At 38.3% G+C, this 22935-nt stretch overlaps 1 pseudogene; it reads right to left on the bottom strand.

The window, feature by feature from the left end:
• The window catches only part of LOC116879895, a 40295-nt pseudogene extending 17668 nt beyond the window's left edge, over window positions 1-22627 (bottom strand).
• Window positions 22628-22935: the final 308 nt, after the last annotated feature.

The following is a 22935-nucleotide window of genomic DNA, read 5'->3' on the forward strand; positions in this document are numbered from 1 at the left end:
TGTCCACTTATGGAGAGAGGTGAGATGAACTGCTGTGGCCTGTGACTGAGTAGCCTTCATTCAGAGTAGAGAGGCTTAGAATATCCCACTGGTGCAATATGTAGCCTTTAGTTGTCCTATTTCCTTCACCCCCCAACCCCGTTGTCATAGCCTGATATCCTCCCATCCCCACCTACCTGAGTCTGCAACCCCTGTGGTTGCTCTCTGGCCTGAGGAGGTGGATTTTTCAGAATCTGTCCTGCTTGATTTCCTCTGATTACCTGATTACCCATTGGTTACTTTTAGGACCACTCTTGAATTTAGGATCCACTACACTTGGGTATGAAGCTCCTTTGGTAGTGTTCCCAAAATTTCTAGAAGGAAAATATGTCCTGTGTCTTGGGAAATTTCATTCTTTCATTTCCCACCTTCCAAGGATTTTTTATATGTTATGATCCATTAAGAATTCTCCTTGAGGGGCACCTGGGTGGCTCAGTGGGTTAAGCTTCTGCTTTTGGCTCGATCTCAGGGTCCTGGGATCGAGCCCCGTGTTGGGCTCTCTGCTCAGCAGGGAGCCTGCTTCCCCTTCCCTCTCTCTGCCTGCCTCTCTGCCTACTTGTGATCTCTGTCAAATAAATAAATAAAATCTTTAAAAAAAAAGAAAAAAGAATTCTTGATTTACATACCAGATGTGAATTTTAAGAAGAAAATGCACTATCATTTCTAGAGATTCTATTATGATATGGAGTAGCTAAAGCAGTGCCAAGTTTGCCATCTAGAATGAAATTTTATATATATTTTTAATAAAAATGGGCTTCTGCTACTCACAATATTTTGAAAATTTTTTGATGAATCAATTAAACACATTTCCATGAAAGTAGATATATGTTATTTTAAGGTTGCCTAGTGTTCTAGATATAAATATACCACCTAGACATTCCCCTGTTGATGATCATTTTAGTTTCTTTTCAGTTTTTATATTACAAACAATATTTCAATAAATATGTCATATACTTTTGAAATTATTTCTATAGAATGGAATTTTCAATATAGATTTATAAAGTCAATAAGAAATACTCATGGAATGTGGTTTTCAAAGGAAGAGATCACTCTTTCTTCTCTAAGTTTTTGTTAGGCCCCATCTGCATTAGCTCAAGGTTCTTATCATCTGGCTATTTCAGTCCTGGAGTTGAGCGACAGGCCCATCATCCGTAAGTATTCTCATTTAGTCAGAGCAAAAACACCAGGACAGAGGTGCTGGCATGGAGAGGGGCGCCTGGGTGGCTCAGTGGGTTAAGCCTCTGCCTTCAGCTCCGGTCATGATCTCAGGGTCCTGGGATCGAGGTCCACATTGGGCTCTCTGCTCAGCAGGGAGCCTGCGTCCCCCTCTCTCTCTGCCTGCCTCTCTGCCTATGTATGTCAAATAAACAAATAAAATCTTAAAAAAAAAAAAAAACACACACACGCAGAGAAACATGATGCAAAAAGAAAGCATCACTCATGCATTCCCAGAATGTTAAAAACTACAATATCTATTGATAAATAAGTGAAAATAATTTTAATTAAAATGTTTACTGAATAATATGCAGAAAAATAACATATCCTGAAGTCAAACAACTAATTTCTCAAAATTATCAGGAGCTTTACACTCACCAAGAAATTCTTAATCCTTTTCAGCAAAGAGATCTTTCCTTCACATCCTAAATCCTTTTTCTCAATAGACTCAACTCCAACATCTGTCTTCATTGCAGTTTTAAACATCTTCTTACTTGTTCTGGACTTCTTTTCAACAACTAACGCTTTCAAGTTTGGTTCTTTTCTTTTATCCTCAAGTGTAAACTCCAAAATATCTGTGTCAGAACAAACATATGGTAGATCTACCAGAAGAACTCCAGGTACAAAAGTTATTAATCTGAAATGAGCTGATTAATAACAGCTGACCAAAATATCACTAGGATTTACTAGGCATGTGTTCTCCATACATGAGTTGTTATTTCTTTTTTAGAAACTATAAGAAAGCACAGATAGGACACAAACAAACATACAAAGGAAAGAAAAGAGAAGGAAAAAGAAAAAGAAATAATCATTGTGGCAGACCATGTTTCAAAAACTGTCCATGTTTTTGTGTTTCCAGTTCTATGATTGTAGAACCTTGACATTTGTCCTATCAAAAGGTGGAGTCTAATTTTCACCCTTGAATGTAGGTCAGCCTTTGTTACTGCCCAATAAGTAGAATGCAAAGGAAGACACTGTGTGACTTTTGAGACTAGGACACAAAGGGTGTTAAAGCTTCCATCTGGCTCTTTCTCTGGGATACTCACTTTTGGATCCCAACCACCAAATTTTGGGGAATCCCAGGCTCCATGAAGAGGCCACCTGTAGGTGATCCTTTGACAGTCCTATATCAAGTCCCTGCTGAGAGCCATTATCAATCACCAGGCACGCATGTGAACAGCCTTAAGATGATTGCGGTTCCCAGACTTCCTTCATAGTATCCTGCCAATGAGGCTTCATCAGTATGGATCAGTGACAAGCCTTCTCTTGTGTGCTCTATTCAAGTTCCTGACACAGAGAATCTATAACAAATGGCTGTTTTTGCCATTAAATTTGGGGTAATCATGGAAAAACCACCCTCATCCTTAAAAAAACAGAACCCTTGCCTTGAGTTATTGAAATAAATAAATATGGGAGGATATACGTTTAAAACATCAGGTTTGAAAAGCGCTGGACACTCACACCCTTCCATCACAATGTTAGTTCTAGTGTAGAATTAATTCTTTTACTAGAGATTCGAATCAATACTGATGGATCTCAAAAGTTTCAGGTGGGTACCTTTTCCTGTCCTTTGGCATTTTCTCTGCTGTATGTCTGAAAAATGTTTAAAATTGCAATGGATTCTCCTAATGTTTAATTGAACATTGCCCTTCCTATGTTTTAAGGCATTGTCTCTAACATCAGCCTTGACCCTCTCAATGCTTATTATACACTCTGCTGAGATTCATTTCTCTTCCTTAGCACCTGCTTTATCTGACTGTTAGGTTTGGTAGAGTTGGATGAGAATTAATAATTTATTCATTTGGAAGAAATTGATAAGTTTATTATTTAGCAAGTATATTTCGGAATGCCTTAGGCTCATCTATTAATGATTCCCTTCTCCTTTAGCTCATAAAAAACAAACAAAAACCAAACCAAAACAAAACAAAACACACCAAATATATAAAACCAACCAGTAAAGATTTTACCCAAGCCACCCTGTTAGGTCAGCTCAGCAAAGAGAAATCAAATTGGCTGAGACCTGGTTTTGTTTTTAGTTTTACTGAGCAGGACTCTTTTCCTGAACTAAAAGCTTGATGTAACAGCTAATGGAAAATTTTATCTCTTTCTGATGATATGCAAAAGAGTACACAGTTGAGTATAAGTCTTATATTCAAAGATTAAAACCCACATTCATTTATGGTATCTCCAATTCTGTTTTGGTGATGAAATTCAGTGTTTTAAAAAAATTTACACTGCAGCCCATTCTAACACAATTGCTATCTGACTACTTTATAACCTACACCATACCGTTTATGGATAAAATAATGAAATTTCACAGAGAATTAATTTAATGTTCTCAGAGGAATTTTCCCTATCTGTTTTTCCTTTAATTATCCAATATGGCTGTGTGAATAAGGCGGAGGAAAGACGTGGCAAACTAGATTCTATTCCTTTCCTGGGATTTGATCTAAAGCCGCTAAGAGACATTCCATTTTTCCTCAGACGGAAAATTTTCTACTCATGATAGTCCTTTATTTTCTTAGGTGAGGTGTAGGTAATGGAATGCTGCTGCAGATTTTTTTTTTTTCCTGCTGCAGATTTGAAGATGACTATGTCACAAAGGTGTCAGAATCAAATAATTTACAAGTGTATTAAATAGTCTAGTATTACTTTTAAGCCACACATTAAATTTGAATTGTCAAAAGTGATTTACAATGGGACATTGATACACTCTACCCATTCTGTCTGGAAAGCCAAACATTTTTATTGCTACAGTTACTTTGTTTGAGTCTGGGTGTGTATGTATATATACATATGTATTTTATAAAATGAAACAAAGACCAGAGAAGTGTATCCTCAGAGAAATTGCATGCAAATAGGGAAATCCTTTGGCCCTGAGGCTATTGGTGGCTTTCTTTCTAGTCCACTTCAGGATTTTTCCTTTAAATAATTGTGGAGCTGAGAGTGTGGGACAGAGCCCACTTATTCAGGATGTTACACTTGCTTGTTTTGCCCCTTTTGTGGGCTATAATAAGCTTCTTACCTCAACTGGACTTCATTTTTAGCAGGTTCCAACATTTTTCCTGCCATTATGACACAACTAGGTATATAAGAGATCTCTGAACATAGTAAACATTGCTAGAACATCGTCATTCATTATAAGCTAAAATATAAGGATGCTTATATAAAATTTTTTTGTGTGTTTATTTTGGTTTAAACTAGGTTCCTCTGATTCTGGGTTGACCTTCATATTCTAGCCCATGAAAACAATTTTCAAGTGGTATTTATTAGGCAATTAATCTAGTGCTTTCTAGGCATTGTGATAGAATTTTTGAAGTGGCTGTAATTTTTTTCTTCCTCTTTATGGACCACTGCAAAATATCCACCCAGTCAACACTTAACTGTGATCTACGGTGTGTGACCAAATCTACTGGAGAAAATATCTGTTCTTGCAAGAAATAAGTGCATGCAGATTTTGGAGATAATTAGTTTGTACTCCACAGTCATAGTTATTTTTATTTTAAAGAACTTGGGATATTATTCTCAGACCATTCAGGGGGCAAGTCCTTCTGGTCCATTTTCCTATAATAGTAATAACCACTATTAGTACTACTGTCATCACACTTTTGTGTGTGTGTGTGTGTGTATACCTACCAGATGTCAGACACTGCTCTACATATTAAATGTATGTTATCTTCCTAAATCTTGTGAAGTAGACATTACCCTTATTGTAAAAATGAAAAAAAATTGTCACCATGCATAGTGGAAATAGCAAAATCATTGGTGTCAAACAGACTTAGACTCATTCTCTGCCATTTCAGAGCTGCCTTATGATTGTTTAAGTCATTGGCTGTTTTTTGAATCTTACTGTAATAAAAGATACAAATGTTTGGTTTGAAGGAACCATGAAGCAAAAAGCAAATGAAAGAAAAATACAAGCAAAAATCAAAACAAGCAAACAAAAACAGATAATCAAGCCTTAAAGTCGTTTTTTCCCCTTCAGGGATCTAAATTGTTGTAAAATGATCTCCAGTTATATTGATCAGGTGAACTTTAACTTCTGATTTTTTTCCTTTGAATTTTAATGAATCAGTCATTCTCAACGATATGATGAGCCTTTTAAGTTGCCAAGGAATGAATTTTATGTGTATTTAAATTCTAAATTGCCTAAAAATATGATTTTTGTCCTCATTTTAAGCTTTCAAGAAATTATGCCTGAATCTCTGGTTAATCAAGAGTTCTGCTCATTTCAGTTTAAATCATTCTCTTATTGAAAAAAGCCTCAGTATTAACTGGATTGAAGTTGATTTTAAGTTATCATGTCTCTTAGAACCCTTCCTTTTCAAATGAAGTTCTGTAGCTTTTTCACTGACACCTTTAAACCAAGACATTTAACTGACACTAATTGAAAATGAAAAAGAGAGACACTATGGGGTATTTTCAAATCTCAGCTATGGGAAAAAAATATGTATATCCAGTCTTCCAGGATTAATGCATAGTCTGGAAGATACCAGTCCAGATGTACAATGCTCTTTGGTGATCATCTGGCCCAGGATATGAGTAATTTTTGAAGCTCCCTCTGGGCAGAGATATGTGCAGTAAAATACCACCTCTGTTTGCCCACAACAGCTTCCTCACCTTCTAATTTGGCCAGGTCTCTGTAATATCCTTTGTCCAAAAAGGACATGCTATGTATTGATGGGTACTAAATAGCTTATACTACCAAAGAGACTTCCTTTTCATCTTCTAGTCTCAGATGATCATAGTAATCCAGGGAGAACACTATTTTGTGTTGAGGTCTCTTTTCCTTCTGAACACTTCAAAGTGAAACCATCATTAAACTCGAGTGGCAGTCATTATTTGTCTCCAGAACCCAAGTGAGCAGATGAGTGGTGACTGTCTAAATGGCAAAGGGCTTGACCACTGACAGAATTGTAAACCTGGATTCTGAACCTATCCTTTGTCATGAGGACAATGAAAGGGAGACAGATTTTATAGTAGGGAGGGTCAACAGGAGAGAGATGTTCTTCAATGGTGGTCAAGGTCTATCAGTTCAAAAACACTCAACACACATTTAATGCCTACCATGTACACTGCTGTCCTTGAGGCACATCACTCTCTGTGAACTGTTCCTTCAGAGGAAACAATAGCCCACACTCATGAGCAAGTTCTTAGCAGCTGTGACCTTAAAGGATGGAAGTGTGGTTTCACACTAAAGTTTTCCAACTGGAATTAAATGCTGGAAAGGGCATGGGAGTCAGAGGCACAGCTAATCCCTGCATCCTACAGACAGATACAGAAGACTTAATTAGAAAGACTTTACTAGAAACATGATTCACCCTAGTTTGAAATGTCTCAAAGGGAAATGTTCACAATTTTCCATGGAAGCCCAAATTCACGGTCTGTTAGAAGTTGTTATCCTCCTGTCTCTTTGCATTTAAAAGTGAGTATTTTTCTTTCTCTTTTGATTCTTTCACCTCCTATTATTTCCTCCTAACAGAATGCTTACTCTATTCCTTTATCATTTCCATGTGACTGTGGTTTGGAAGTTGATACCTAACGATTACTAAAGAGTTGGCCAAGTACTCTTGGAAGTTACCTTGATGATTATCTCAGATCCACATAAATGTCTGCACTTTAGATCACATACAAATTAAAAGTAAATACATTTTGGAAGTATAACATATAAGGCTAAAAAAATCCATATTCAAATAACCCTGGGTCAGTCTTTTTTGTAATCAGTTCTTTAAAATAATTCCTGTACTAAAATTTGAGGTGAATGAAAGCACCAAGTTTCTTTGGCACTTGGATCATTAATTATCTGCCTTCCTTTGCCATGTGATAAAAGACAGGCTTTTGTCTTGGTTTTCTTTCCTTTGTCAATTTAAAAAATGCTTTGCCTGCCTACCTTTGACACATTGCATTTCACATCCTGCTTAGCCTTTGCTGGGCAAGGGAGCTTGGATTTTCTCTCCTAGAAAGTCCATTTGTTCAGAGACAAATTATATGAAATGATCAGTAAACGTGGCCTTGGGTGATGAACATGTGTGCTCATACTGTTCATGTACATGCCCTTCAACCGAGTATAAATTAATTTTAATATATTAATTAAAACATTCTTTCCTAAAGGCAGAGAGCACATCTCCCTACCTCCCTCTTCCTCTATCTTCCATGTTGCCTAGTAGAGTGCTGTATACTTTGTGATTGCACTGAGGAAAGGGTGCTGGCATACTTTAAAGACAGTAATATAATAATAATAAAACCTTCTATTTTCTTTTCCAGTTTCCTAATCTAAACTCTGTATCTTTCTATCAATCACTCTTATGGTTCCCCTCAGCTCCCTTCATTTCAATTGTATTCTTCCGTAAGAAAATGAACAAACCAATGTCAATTTTCAGGTGGTATTCTCATGCATTTCCATGGCTTTATTTACTACCTATGCAGGTGACAGCCTGCTCATTCCATCAGTCACAGAGGTAAATTCCCACGAGTCCCCAAGATGCCTCGACTTACTATCCCTGGACTATTCCTTTTGAGAGATTTATCAAAGAAAGGGTGTTTCAGAGAAACCTAACAATCCTTGCATTGAGGTTCTCTCAATCATTCCGACAGTCTAAGGCTTCACATTTGTAAAGCCTCTTGATGCATAAAATAATGCAAAGAGAGGAATAAAGCTCACAATGAACTTGCACTAGTGGGAAAGTCACGAATGGTAGTGATTAAAAACACAGGCTTTGGATTCAGTCAGGATTCAAATCACAGCCCATCAATTACTGACTGTGTGATGAGGGCCAGGTCCTGAATCTCGGTTTCCTTATATGTGAGGAGAAGTAAGAATATCGACCTCATAGGACTTCGGAGAAAATCAAATGAGATAATGGTTGTAAATATGAGACCCAGTGAAATGTCTGGAATGTGTTGCATTTTCCTAAAGCTGTAACTATAGTTATTCCTAAAGGCTGCAAAATGGTCAGTCTCATTATGAGAAGGTTTGTTATTTCAGTTCCACAGATTCCTTTACCTAAATCACATTTTTCAAAATATCTCTATTGAACATGGAGGGAGCACGTATTACCAGACATTGGCAGTGCTGTCTTCCCATCTGCAGCATTATCAAGGGACAAGGAAACCATCTCATCACATTGTAAATTTGGCAGAATGATTAAAAATGTATAGAGCTTGAATCATAGGCTATGTGTTAATTAGTATAGAAGCCAAAAGAGTACTTGATTTTCAGTTCTACTTGAAATTTTCAATTTATTTCTCAGTTCAGTGGAACAGTGATATTAATAGTTAGTATTAGTGGAGGGATTACTCAGTGCCAGGCACTAGATTCCCTAGCACAAATATTTCTCAATTCAGGGGAATGCTCTGCAGGGTCCCTGGGACAATAATCCTTGGGTAGGCAATAATTATCTTGCCTTCTCCTCAAATGAATCAAAATTCAAATCAAGTTCTCCTTTGACTTTGTATATGCCAACATCTGGCAGCCACTTTGACATCTATGTCTCACCAGGCCATTTATAACTCCCTGATTTTCTCTTCATTCTGAAGGCTGCTTTTTCATGAATTCCTCACCAATGCATAAAAGCCGTAAAGTTCAGTGCTTTTTCATAGTCAGATGAAGAGTTCCAGGGACCATTTGTGTTATCAAGATTGCAACATCACTAAGGTATTCCTTATTGCCCAATTTTTAATTTTTTCAGTGAAAAAGCAGAGGACAGTTAAAACTATTAACATTGAATGCTATATCTGAAAAACCTATAAATAGGTTAACTAAGGGGCTAGCTACACAGGACTGAAAGCAGTAATTTCATGGTAGGAAGAATGCCTAAAGGTCTTATTTCAAATTCTGATGATGCAGCAGATCTAGACTCTAGCGTTTTATAGTAATGCCTGAACTGACAAACATTAACCAGAAATCACTGCCCATGATACAAGTGGCAATCTGTCATGGTAAATGTCAGTATGGGGAAGACCTTAAAAGCCAAAAAACCAAAAAAGATCAGATATAAAGCTTATCCAATTGGACTTTGCTCTTTAGAGGAATTTTTAAATTCATAGTATAATTGGGTATAAGTTATAAGTGCTCTTTATAAGTTCTTGAAAGGTTCTCTAGCTCTAGATAGTACTGTTTATGGCCTTGAATGATTACATACCAAATCCCCTTAGGAGAGGCAATCTTTGAATGACAAAAAGATTTCCAGATTCTAAATCATTGGCCCATGTATTTCAAGCTACATTCAGATCAGTAAAATTTCAATGTAGCACTGATGATGGGGTTGTATCCATCTTTTGTGATCAGCATTAACAAAATTTTACTCTTAATATTATTAATTTTTTTTCAAATAATAATGATCTTTCAAATCAGAATGCTAATCAAAAGAAACCAAGCGGACGCCTGGGTGGCTCAGTTGGTTGGACGACTGCCTTCAGCTCAGGTCATGATCCTGGAGTCCTGGGATCGAGTCCCGCATCGGGCTCCCAGCTCCACGGGGAGTCTGCTTCTCTCTCTGACCTTCTCTTCGCTCGTGCTCTCTCTCACTGTCTCTCTCTCTCTCAAATACATAAATAAAAAATCTTTAAAAAAAAAAAAAGAAACCAAGCATAATATATCAGCTTCTTCTTTTAGATCTAATATCATTGTTTCTAACAATGATATGATAGAAATCTCCCACTGATGTGTTTATACATGAAACTTAAATACAACTCTCAACTTACTAAAAAGATACAGGGTCTCTTGTTCCAGAAATGAAGACTAAATCATCAGCAAATACAAAATCTTTCAAAATGATCCCAACTTAACTTTCTAATCTTTTCCCTACCATTTCTACTCATCTTCAAAATGTATACCTAAACATAGTTACAGAAGACCTGTTGGATTTCTCCAATGTGTCATGGATGTTTACCTGTCTGCTTCTTGCACTTAAATGACCCACTTCCCTCCTCTGTGTGAACAATTCCAAATCAGCCTTCAAACTGCAGCTCAACTACAACCCAGAGCTGGTCGCCTCTTCCTCTATCTGTGCTCAATCTATCAGAGCATCTGCCACATTGTGCTGACCTCTGACCACATCACACAGAGTGATAAGCTCTATTTTGCCTTTGTATTTGCAGTACTCAGAGTGGCATTGAGGAGTCAGTGGACAATAAATAATATATTTTTTTCTGAATGAATCACTCCCAGGGCTGCTATGTACATCTCTGCAGGTTATGCATGACTTCACTCTAGGGGCCACATTTCAGATAGATTACGATGTGAACAGGAACCCTGCAGTTGTGAAATACATATCCTGACAACACATGGCAGACTCAGTCATTCGGGCTACAAGTTTCATACTCCCTCATGCTAAGCGTTAGTGTTCGGTGCTGCTCATGCCCTCTTCCTTCAGTTTCCAAATCCTGATAAATCAGGATAAGTTGGTTTTGCTGTAGTAACAAACAGTTCCAAAGTCTCATTTATTTGACACAACAAGTGATTCATAGGACATGTCCAATACGGGTGGGCAGAGGAATTCTTTTCAATATTATCTTTCAGAGACCAAGACTGACAGAGGTTCTATCTTGACCCATGGTCATGATCACTGAGACTAAAATCAGAATGTGGCTTATTCTGTACATGATTCAAAAATCATGTACTGGCTCTTTGAGCTTCTGTTTAGATACAGCACGTAACACTTCCAATCACATATCAGTGGCCAAAGAAAATCATGTAGCCGTACCTAATTTTGAAGGGGGTCAAAGAAAATGCAGTTCTTCCAGATGCTCTAAAGAAGGAGAAATACTCATAAATTTGAGCATCTCCTATTTCTACTCCATTTGTCTGGTTTAACTCCTTCTTACCTTATCCCTAGACTATAACTATCACCTACATAGCTTCCCTGCTTTCTTTTTCTTTCTTCCGTCTTGCCCTCAGCCCTTCTCTTCATCAATGATAGATTGATCTTTAAAAAATAAAAAAGGGGCACCTGGGTAGCTCAGTGGGTTAAAGCATCTGCCTTTGGCTCAGGTCATGATCCCAGTGTCCTGGGATCGAGCCCCGCATTGGGCTCTCTGCTCAGCAGGGAGCCTGCTTGCCCATCTCTCTGACTGCTTCTCTGCCTACTTGTGATCTCTGTTTGTCAAATAAATAAAATCTTAAAAAAAAATAAAAAAGAAGTTTCTTACTTCTTTCAAGAAGAGATTTTTAATTAAAAACCTTTGGTGATTCTCCCACCGATTACCAAACTAAGTCGCAATTTATTCATCTAATCCCTCCTCTTTCATACATTCCACAATTTTTGACTTCTTAATGGGAATCAGATACCACATGGGACACTGAGGAGCAAAAAAGATAGTTCCTGGACTTGACAGAGCTTATAGCTAGACACAAAGAAAAAATGAGGGTATTTCAGAGTGATGTTATAGTGGTATAGCTCAGTGGTAAGATCAAGAACAGGATAGCTTTTTTTTTTTTTAAGATTGTATTTATTTATTTTTTGACAGACAGAGATCACAAGTAGGCAGAGAGGCAGGCAGAGACAGAGGAGGAAGCAGGCTCCCTGCTGAGCAGAGAGCCCAATGTGGGCCTTGATCGCAGGACCCTGAGATCATGACTTGAGCCGAAGGCAGAGGCTTTAACCCACTGAGCCACCCAGGTGCCCCAAGAACAGGATAACTCTGATTGGAGTCGATAAAGGTATCTCCAAGGAAGAGATGTTTAAGATGGTTCTTGGATTTTGAATATATGTTTTATAGGCAAATATAGTTGGGGATGGGTGAATTGGGGAGGGGTGAAGGCAGAAGGAAGAACATGGATAAAGATGGAGGCATGAAAATTTGGTATGTTAGAAATATAAATAGTTCTGTAGGCTAGAAGACAAGAAGCTCAGGTGGTGGGATGGGAGTAGTTCTGATGGGTAGGAAGTACGCATGGAAAGAGAGATTGAAGTCGTGAGAAATGGAGGAGCCTTACAGTTGGTTTTAAAGAGTCTGGCCTTTGTCCTTTGGGAATGGTAGAATAATTGAATAGTTTTAAGCAGGAAATGATGTGATCTACTTTGTACTTAAGGTTCACTCTAGTGGTAGCATGAATGCAGAAGTGGAAAGCAGGAAATACCCATTTTGGGGTTACTTTTTACTGTGATTAATTTTATGTATCAACTTGCCTGGGCCATGGGGTGGCCAGATATTTGGTCAAACTTGTTCTGGGTGTTACTGTGAGGGTATTTTGGGTGAGAGTAGCATTTACATTAGTAATAGTTTAAATTAGTAGCCTTTGAGTAAAGCAAATGAACCTCATCCAGTGAGTTGAAGGCCTAAATAGGATAAAAAGACTGTTCTCCCCTGAGCAAGGAATTCTCCAGCAGACTGCCTTTAAACTTCATCTCTAGCATCAGTTTTTTCTGGTTCTAAAGCAGACTGCCTTGGGACTCAACTGGAACACTGGCTCTCCTGGGTCTCCAGCCTACCAGCCCACCCTGCAGATTTTTGACTTGCTAGCCTCCATAAGAGTGTGAACCAATACTTTATAATAAATCTCTCCCTCTCGCTTTCATTCCCTCTCCCTCTTCTCTATTTGCGTCCTCTCTCACTGTCTCTATCTCTCTCTGTCTCTCTTTGTCTTTCTGTCTCTCTGTCTCTCTCTCTATTGGTTCTGTTTCTCTGGAGAACCCTGACTATACAAATTTTGGTACTGAGAGTTGTTCTGGAAGAACAGAATCTTAAGGATGAATTTTGTGAGTTGGTTCTAAGGCTTCTAGAATTAGGTTTTTAATCTGATTAGATTTAAAGACATTAATGACTCTATTTTAAGTAGTAGTCCACACTAATAGTCCATGTGTGACCTGGCAATAGTACTATGCAAAACATCACCAATGTGATAATCAAAGGCTAGAAGTAAGAATCTGAGTGTCCATGTATATAATACTTGGACATATTTGTCAAGTAAATCCTTAAAAAAAATTTATTTATTTATTTATTTATAGAAAGGGAGTGGAAGGGAGAGGGAGAGAGAGAATTCCATGCAGACTCCACGCTGAACCTGGATCCCTACTCGGAACTCCATCTCACAACCCTGAGATCATGACCTGAGCAGAAACCAAGAGTACATGCCTAGTCAACTTAGCCACCAGTTGCCCCTAAAGATAAGTCTTAAATACTTAGCATTTACCAAGTCAAGAAATAGTCTATGAAATGTTAACTGCCTTGCCTGAGGCACCAAAACTTAAAGTGAATGAGGTGTGTCATGAACTCACATTTGCTGGTGCAGTTTCTGGTATTTTCACCCATTACTCCAAAACTGAAGGGCTGAGTTCAGTCCAAGGACTTTACTTTTGAATTATAATTTGTAGTTCTCTGGAAATAGCTCAGTACTTTTTGGGATGCTTATAATGGAGCTGCTGACTAATGGTTTATTAACAATGGAGGTGGACATAATCTGATGGGATTAATCAGGTGTGGGTCAAGTTGCCCCCAAAGTAATTTCCATATACTCTATATAAATAGAGAACCTAATTATGTAAATCACTCCAGAGATCCCTAACTGACCTTCTTGACAAGAACTAACCAACAGTAATAATTGGAAAGAGAAAATATTGAAAATTGGATCATTTCCTCAAATAAATTCAGAGTTGACAACAATGCTTCTTGAGTTTGAGTGCTATAGTTGCTGACTGGGGACGATAGTGCTGATTCAAGCTCCCTGAATGGGGTGTATAGATTCACTAGGAAGTAAACTAAAAAGAAAGATGTTTTCTGTTTCTGTATGACCTAGCTTTATATTTATTAAAACTTGAAATGTTTCTCAAAGTGATGGTAAACAAACTTCTTCAACTGGCAAGAAAAAAAAAATCACTCTGTATTTTCTAATCAAGGAGGATTAAAAGGCTGTGAAACTATATCCAATGCACAAATGTTGTAATTACGATAAATATTTGTCCTTTCTGTTTTCACTACAAACTCAAAAATCCTAGAGTCTGTGTTTGGCACATGCAGGAGATTACAGCCATCTGCTGACAGACAAAGCTGTCAATTATAAAACAATCTGGCTTTCCATTTCATTCCATTTCCAGGTTAAATGTGGCCCAGCTGAGGTAGGATCTTAACTATTATTACTATTAAAATTGAGAAGTTCTTGATCCCTTCTGCCCTGTGATCCCTTCTGCTCTGGATCCCCAGAAATTTGAAAATCTCTGAACTTGGAGTTTCAAACTCAAGGTCAGCATATCTTGTACAGGCCATTTAATAAGGTAAACCACACTAAGGGAAGGCTATGAGCTTTTTATCTAACTCAAAGGCAAAATGATGGTTTCATTCAATTAAAATGTACTTTAGACTGAGGAGAGAAATTACGGCAAACGGACATAGCAAAATGGAGATAGGACTATTGTCTGTCAGCTGGACTGATGAACATTTAAAAGGGAAGTTTTGAGGTTAGTAAATAATAAAACAATGAAATATGGGGGGGCATGGGGCTGGCTCATTCAGAAGAACATTCGATTCTTGATCTCTAGGTCGTAAGTTCAAATCCCACACTGGGTACAGAGATTACTAAAAATAAATAAATAAATAAATAAATAAATAAATAATAAACTTTCAAAAAACACACAGTATGAGGGGTGTCTGGATGGCTCAGTCGGTTAAGCGTCCGACTCTTGGTTTTGACCCAGTTCATGATTTCATGGGTCCTGAGATCCAGCCCTGTGTTGGGCTCTGTGCTCAGCAGGGAGTCTGCTTGAGATTCTTTTCCTGTGCCCCTCTCCCTGATTTGTGCTCTCTATCTCACTCTAAAATAAATAAATAAATCTTAAAACAAAACAAAACAACAAAACCCCACATACAATGAAACATGGAAAGTAGAATGGCCAATTTAATGCCTTCAGATTAAGCAACATTGAGGAGGGACAGTTCAAAATCATGGTAGAGACATTTTAATGAAATCAGCAGTGGCCCTAAAATTAAGGTCATTAAAGACCTAATGGAAATGAGTTAGCCTTTGTTTTGGCCAGATTCCATACTAGACAATTCACTCTGCTTTCTTGAAATTTTCCTGCAGTTTCACTGGAAACAGTTATCTTGTATTTTGTCTTAGTTAAATTGCCTTTTAACGGACTGTTTGGTAACTCTTCTATTCCTCAGCAGCCAGGGAGGAAGAATTGGCTTTTAAACAGACACCTAATAGTAGAGAAAACACATTTTCCCACCTAGATCTGGGCATGGGTCAGGCCTGAGGACACTTCCAAGGGGCTATTGAAAGCCTAATTAAGGCTCCATATTTACATAATGTTAATCATAGTGTTTTTTTAAAGAGTTCTTCCTCAATGCCATTAGAGACCAGAGGGAAGTGAAAATGAATTTGAATTTTCTCAAGTGTGTGATTCCCCCTCTCCTTTCAATTTAACAACTGCAGTTTGCATTTCATAACAATGACCTAATCTTGGGTAAATAATTTCACCTACTGACTCCTGAACTCAGGCAAAAGAAAAAAAAAAAAAAAGAGAGAGACTATATTTTACAACTGAAGAGCCCACTGAAACACAATTCATAAATGTAATGCTTCTCAGTTAAACATAAAAGTGTGTACCTAAAAGGATTCCATTTAAAACAAATTGGGTAACAATTAGGGCATCTGGCTCTAGCCTGCAGAAGCAAATTTTGCCTCCTGGTTTCAGGGAGAAGGTTAAGTTGGATTTCAAAGTTACCTTCCACTTTGCAACTGGCTCTGTTCTCCCACCTGGTGACATCCTCAATGTCAGCATTTCATTTTCTCTTCTCCATGCCTCTTGTACTCAGCCATCAACATTGTGTTTCCTGTCTCATTCTGTCAAATGGATTAAATGTTAATCCAATGGTAAAGAACAGTGGACTAACTTTATTGTCTAGTACAGCTGTTGGAGCTTTCAATGTCAATACATTGTTGGACCAGAATCAACTGGAAGGTTTATTGTAATTAATTTAACACCTATACACAGACTCCTCTATTTGAAGACTTTCAACTCCAGACTCTTAGAGACATAAAAACATTTCCCTATAAAATTATCAACTTTTCTTTCCTTGACAAATGGTAGTATAGGAGGGATCCTGCAGATAGGTGTTGAAGGGGGATCAGGATATGCCACCTCAAAATATGCCATTTTGACGTAAGGATTACTTTGAGTTGAAGGCAATTGGTCCTCCCCATTATCTGCTTAAAAGTGAACATAAATTTCCCTTTGTAAAGTTGACTCCATTTTACCAGGAAGAGAAGAGTGACTGTTACCTGGGATAGAGAACAAACACCAAGGTAAGTTTGTACAGACAAACCTTACTAAAATAACTCTTATCTCCCATCAGCTTCCTGGTGTATTTCTAGTCCCTTCCCTATAATTTATTGTCCTTTGAAGCCCTAATTTTCCTTCCTTTGTTAAAATGGTGTATAAGCCCCTGAGTCTAACCACTTTTCTGACTCTCACTTTTCTTTCTTTTTCTTTTCTTTCTCTCTCTCTCTCTCTCTCTTTTTTTTTTTTTTTTTTTTTTAATTTAAAGAGAGGGAGAGTGTGTGTGTGAGAGTGGCAGGGAGGGGCAGAGGGAGAGAGAGAGAGAATCTCCATTGAGATTCCGCTGAGTGGGAAGCCCAGTGCAGGGCTCTGTTTCACAACCCTGAGATCATGACTGGAGCCAAAATCAAGAGTCAGATGCTTAAATGACTGAGCCACTGAGATGCCCCTTGACCGTCACTTTTATATGGACTCCTGTGTATGTAACTATTAACAAAAATCCTGTACCTTTTTCTCCTCTTGATCTACCTTTTGTTAAATTCACAGATCCCCAAGACTAAATATAAGAGATAGAAGAAGAGATTTTCCTCTCTAACAGTGGGCAGAAGTTAAGTTTCATCACTGTGTGCCTACATTGATACAGAAGAAGGACAGGAGTATCTCTGAGACTATAAATCCTACATGTATTAAAGTTCCTGCTGATGAGAATTTTCCTGGGAACTGTGGATGCTGGTTCATACTCAAGACATTTTGCATCCACACATCCTCAAGGTCAATGGTAAGAAGGAAAATGAAGATACCCAATGGGGTTTATGAAGTTTATTAGTGACATATGGGGCACCCACTGCTTGTTAACCTACAATATCTATTTTCCTCTTTTTATTCATAAGTTGAATTTCTCATTCATAATGATTTTTTAAATTAATAACCCTTACTTCCTTATCAGATCTGATTTAATTCAGGATAGCAGTGATGAACAGTTTAGTCCAATTAAAAGAACTTATGACCTTACACCTCCCCAAAATTAGGAGATTCTGTGGCCCAGGTGTGGCTAGTGAGGGCAGGTCTCCAAGTGGACATATTGAGAACAATATTGTTTTCCTGTCAAAAGTGACAAACTAAGCCTGTATGAATCTTTTGCTGTTTATTCTTTTCTTTTCCACTTGCTGGAATACAGATGCAATGTCTGAAGTACAGAAGCCATCTTACAATCATGAAGGTAAAAGACACAGGCTAAAAATGAAGGACCAGGAGGTAGAAGGGGCCGAGCTTTAGATGACTTCCCAAAACAACTGCTCCAGTTTTAGACTGCCCACCTCTGGAGATCTGGTCATGTGAGAAAAATCTGTTTAAGCCACATTTGAGGTTTTGTTGTATGAAGTCATCTCAATTCTAAGTGACCCAAACTGCTTCAACAGATTTTAATTTTATTGTTAAAAAGTGGTCTATTGGGGGGAAAATGCTTGAAAGATTTTATTTTAAACACTTTGGGGAGTAGCTCAGACTTCTATACAGGAGAGTGTATTGGTTGAGCAAGTTAAATTTCTCTCTGCAGCTATAAATTTACAAAAAGAGATAATTAAAAGGAGTTACACACATTTTGGTTATTTACTTTCTTTGCCAAGGAACTAGCATTAGTAAATTAGTTCTCTTCATGTAAGTTAAAATACATTGAATATTATTCCTACAATGCCTCCTTGCCTCACTTGGGCACTGAAGCTCCCAACTAGTGATAGAAGGTTGGATCTCTAGTACTCCTGAAATCAGACACAGTCCTGGACACACCCTGGGAATTTGTCCTCTGTGAGAATCTGCTTTGCTGTATTTGTCTAGGGACCCCTTTAAAAACTGCTGGAATAACACATGTATCTATGATTAGTTTTTTAAATTAGCACACTGATTTTAATGATCCTTTCTGAAAATGCTGTCTTAACCCAACAGAATCCTGTAAGAGAATGAGAAGGTGAGTATTTGGAAAATCGGGGCCTTTCAGCATTCCTCAAAATTGGTTCCACATCCATGGGTAAGCCTCTTCTAGAACATGAATGCTAGATGGAGGAAAGCTGGTGGAAAACTAAAGGGAGAGAAGAAAGAGGTGGCCTCCATCACAGTAATTTGCCTAGGGCTTCTCAGTAGGTCTGTTTGCACAACAGTAATTCCTTGGGTTTCCTTCCACCAGATAAAAAGTCCATCATTAGGTTTGTGATTTGCAAAATTCCCTTGCTGCCTCACTCTCACTGGAAGGGACCAAATGAATCAATCAACATCACTTTCCCAAGGCTCTGTTTGCAATCAAAAGGACCAAAGTTTTTCTTGTTTATAATTAGTGAAACATCCTGCTAAAACAAGATCCACATGAAGCCTTGCCAGCATCACACATCCTCATCCCAACATCTAACTCATAAAGAATATGCACTTTGTGTTGTGTAGAGTGGTGCTTAGCAGCTGCTTAATGGCATAGCAACTGTACACGGGACTGAAAAGCAAAGGCAAATACCAGATTTGATTAAACCCACAGGGGAAATTTCAGGTGGTATAATGTAATTACCAGAGTTAGGATATTGAGGTTAAGTAACACCTATGCTCTCTTATCTAAAAGTGTCCAGGATCTCTACTAGCCATAAATGACTTGGATCTTAGTTTTATAACTCGGTAGTGGAAAGGGAGGCAATTCTCCAGCAGCACAGCAGTCTCTTGTTGGAAACCCTGTTTCTCATCCGGCACCACCTGTGTGTCCCCTTGGCTGCCCCCCAGCACAAGGCACCGATGCAGCCAAGCCCGCTGAGCCCGAGAGAGTGGCCAGAAACACAGCAGAAGGTGTTGGCTTCCTGGCCTCTCATTGAGGCCATCTGGACTCTCTAACACACTTGTTTGGGAGGGTTTCCATAGCTTGGTTTACAAATGTAAGTGCAGCTCAGAATGTTCTGGTCTGGGGCTGATCATTGGCCTTTACTTTTTGGGATGTTAATTATGCAACAAGATCATTTCTGTGCCCATTTTTCTCCTCCGTTATAAACTAGATGGCAAAAAATGTGCTTCTCGGTATTTTTTTTTTTTTTAGTGGAATGAACAGATGTAAAAGTGTTTTCAATTCCTTAATAAAGGTGACATTAGGCCAGATTTGATATTACACTAAGTCCCACATAACATTTAAAAATGAGTTTTTTCAACCATAAAATTACTAATTGATCTGTCTTGTAAAAAGATAAAGGAAATGAATGCCTATTTGAGTTTCATTTCTGTCAGGCTCCCAATTCCTTATTTTATGTAGCGCAAAATGAATTTTAATGAAGCAGCCTCCAAATTTCAAAATATGCCATTACCCTTCTGAAGTAATTGGCATATTTGACTGCCTTTTCCTGTCTTAGAGTCTGTCTGACTTTCTCATCTTAAAGTCAATGTTCCATTCAACATGTTCTTCTGCATGCCATGTGAAAGAAGTAAATTAAAACAAGAGGAGGGACTGTACCAGAAAGAATTCATTCATTGAGCGACTCAACAAATATTTATGGAATTCCTGCTGTAGGTCAGGCACTGCTCCAGGTGCTGCAGAGAGAGTGGGGCGTAAGTGAAAATCCCAGCTTTCATGGAGTTTCCATGTCCGTGGAATGAGACAGTATAATAGACACACAAATATATGATATTCTGGAGATCTGCACTATGAAGAAGAATAATGAATGTTAATATGTGGAAAGGGACAAGATGGAAAGTCTATGTTGGGTTTTTTTGTTTGTTTGTTTGTTTGTTTTGTATTTTTTTTTTGAAGGGAACCCAGATGAGCCTCTTTAGGAAAAAATGGCATTTGAGCAGAGACCCAAATGAAGTAAAAGGGTGAGCTATTTTGGCAATGAGAATCAGTAGATAGAGTAGGCTTTCTTCTTCCTCCCACATTTTTGCCTACCTATGTACATATAAAACACTTGGGGTTGCTTTATCTAATCTGGGAGGCTACAGAAGGGATGAGGAGAAAGGCAACTTTGGTTAACTACCTGTGCTACAATATGTATATTTCTATTTTGGGAACCTGTATGACAACTCTCTGGCCCAATAATCGGATCCCTTTTTACAGCTAGGGAAGCAAAGGCTCAGGGACAGCTTGACGTATGAATGCTCTAGTTCTTTCTTGTTGCATCACAAACTCCTAAATTTTGTGGGCTAAAATAACAACAGTTCTTTATTTTGCTCATGAAGATGCAATTTAAGCAAGACTCAAAAGGAAAGGCTTGTGTCTGCCCCATGTGGCATCATTTGGGAAGCACAGTTTAGGGTTAGGAATCCATATCCAAGATGGCTCATCCCCACTGATGGCAAGTTGGTGCTATTTACCCAATGATAGATAGCTGTGTCTGAAGGCCTGTGGGCCTCCTTTTCTCTCTGTGCGCACTAGGCTCCCTCAGAGCATGGTGACTGGGTTTCTAGAACAATGCCCTAAAAGAGACCACAAGATAGAAAAATATGGCATTATGATGTAGTCTTGGGAGTCCATATGCCCAGATCTGCCTCTCACTAGTGTTGGGTTTTCAACAAACTGACATCACCCTGACCCCCCAGGAAGGCATTCTATTTTCCCAAATAACACCTTTCTCTGCATCCGTTTGTTTAGTCAACAAGCATTCCTGAGTGCCTCTAGCACAATAGTCAGAACTCTGCTCTGGAGTCCAGTTGTTTGAGTTTGTATCCTGGCTTTTCCCACTTACTTGCTGATGAAACTAGGGAGATTTACCCAATCTCTCTTTGCCTCGGTTTTATTAAATGTAAAACATCAGGATTTAAGGAAGGTCCAGAGAACTTCTCATGCACCTAATAAGATCACTAATTTCTAGCCCTGCAATGCTACCAGCTCAGTTCCATTGTCTTAAAAAAAAAAAATCAATCCCAAGAAGGTAAAATTAGAATTAATGACCTACTGGGGCATCTGGGTGATTCAGTTGGTAAGTGTCTGACTCTTGATTTCAGATCAGGTCTTGATCTCAGGGTTGTTGAGTTCAAGCCTCATATTGGGCTCCATCCACACTGGGCATGGAAACTACTTAAAATAATAATAATAATAATAATAATAATAATAACCTGCCTTCTCCAGAAAGACTGCCATACATTTTATCTCCACAAGAGGCCCAAGACATATATGATATCCTTTATAAGAACTTTTATGCCCCTATGTTTCTGTATAACCCTAAATCTAATTCAAGCTCTTATCTCTTACCATGACTACCACCTCTGCCCCAGCAAAGCACCAAACCCTTCTACTTTTCCCTTTGGAATTCATGGTCATCATCTGAAAACAAACAAACAAACAAACAAACAAAACAAATAAAACCTGCTTTCTAAGCAATCTCCTCACCTTCTTTCTCTAAAAGAAATAGTTTCCTAAAGCTCTTTCCTGTGATAGCTGTTTTGTTTTGTTTTTACCACTACTACCCTATGTAGTAAAGGACTTTGTGGTAGGATAATTGTCTTTCTTGTTCTTTCTTACTGTGTCTAAATCATTTCTCCTCTCACCATCCCCAAATCCAATGTTCATTGAAGCAAATGCCATAAGACTGTACTGCCTACATCCCTTCATAACACAATCATCCATCAGTACCCTGCTTTTTCCTTACCCTTCACATGAGACTTTAGCCCTTGCCTCATTCGGTAGGTTTTCCCCTAGTATTATACCTATCACTATATTACTGGGTTTTACCACATATACAGATAATCCATCCACTATCCTGGCTTCTAACAATAAATTCTCCTTCCCTTTCCAACAATCTTTCACCCCTTCTCTACAACCCACTCTTACAGCCATATTTTGGATCCTAAATCTTGTCAGCTTACTTCCTTTAGTACAAGTTCCAATAATTCTTCAGTTCACCAATAATTTTAATCCACTTTTCTCAAAATTCCAATCTTCCTACTTTTTCCTTCCTTACCTTGCTAGGTAGCATTCTACAGCCCATTACTAAGGACCACTCTTTGCATATTTTTTCAACAACTTGAATTTTGTCACCTATGGATGAGTTTTTATTTGTGTCACAACAAATCACTACAAATGTAGTGGTTTGAAACAATACACATTTGTTTATCTTATAATTCTGTAGGTCCAAGTTTGGTGGGCTCTTACCTGGAGGCTCTGAGGAATCATCCACTTCCAAGCTCATCAAGTTGTTGGCCATACCCAGTTCTATGCAGTTGTAGGACTGAGGTCCCACTTCTTTGTTGGCTGTTGGCTGGGAGCCACCCCTAGCCCCTAGAGGACATTTTCTGGTCCTTGCATGTGGACCACTACAATTCAGAGCCAACAGGTTCTACTGAATCTTTCTCATACTTTGAATTTCTCTGATCTCTTATTCTGCCTCTTTGCTTTTAATAGTTCTTGTGATTACCTTCGGCCTACCTGGACAACCTCCTTATCTTAAATTCATCTGATTAATAACCTTATATCTTTAAAGTCCCTTCACAGTAGGACTTATATTAGTGTCTG

The sequence above is a fragment of the Lontra canadensis genome, unplaced genomic scaffold (genome assembly GCF_010015895.1).
Source record: "Lontra canadensis isolate GAN:19392208 unplaced genomic scaffold, GSC_riverotter_1.0 scaffold64, whole genome shotgun sequence".
In the NCBI taxonomy this organism is placed as follows: Eukaryota; Metazoa; Chordata; class Mammalia; order Carnivora; family Mustelidae; genus Lontra; species Lontra canadensis.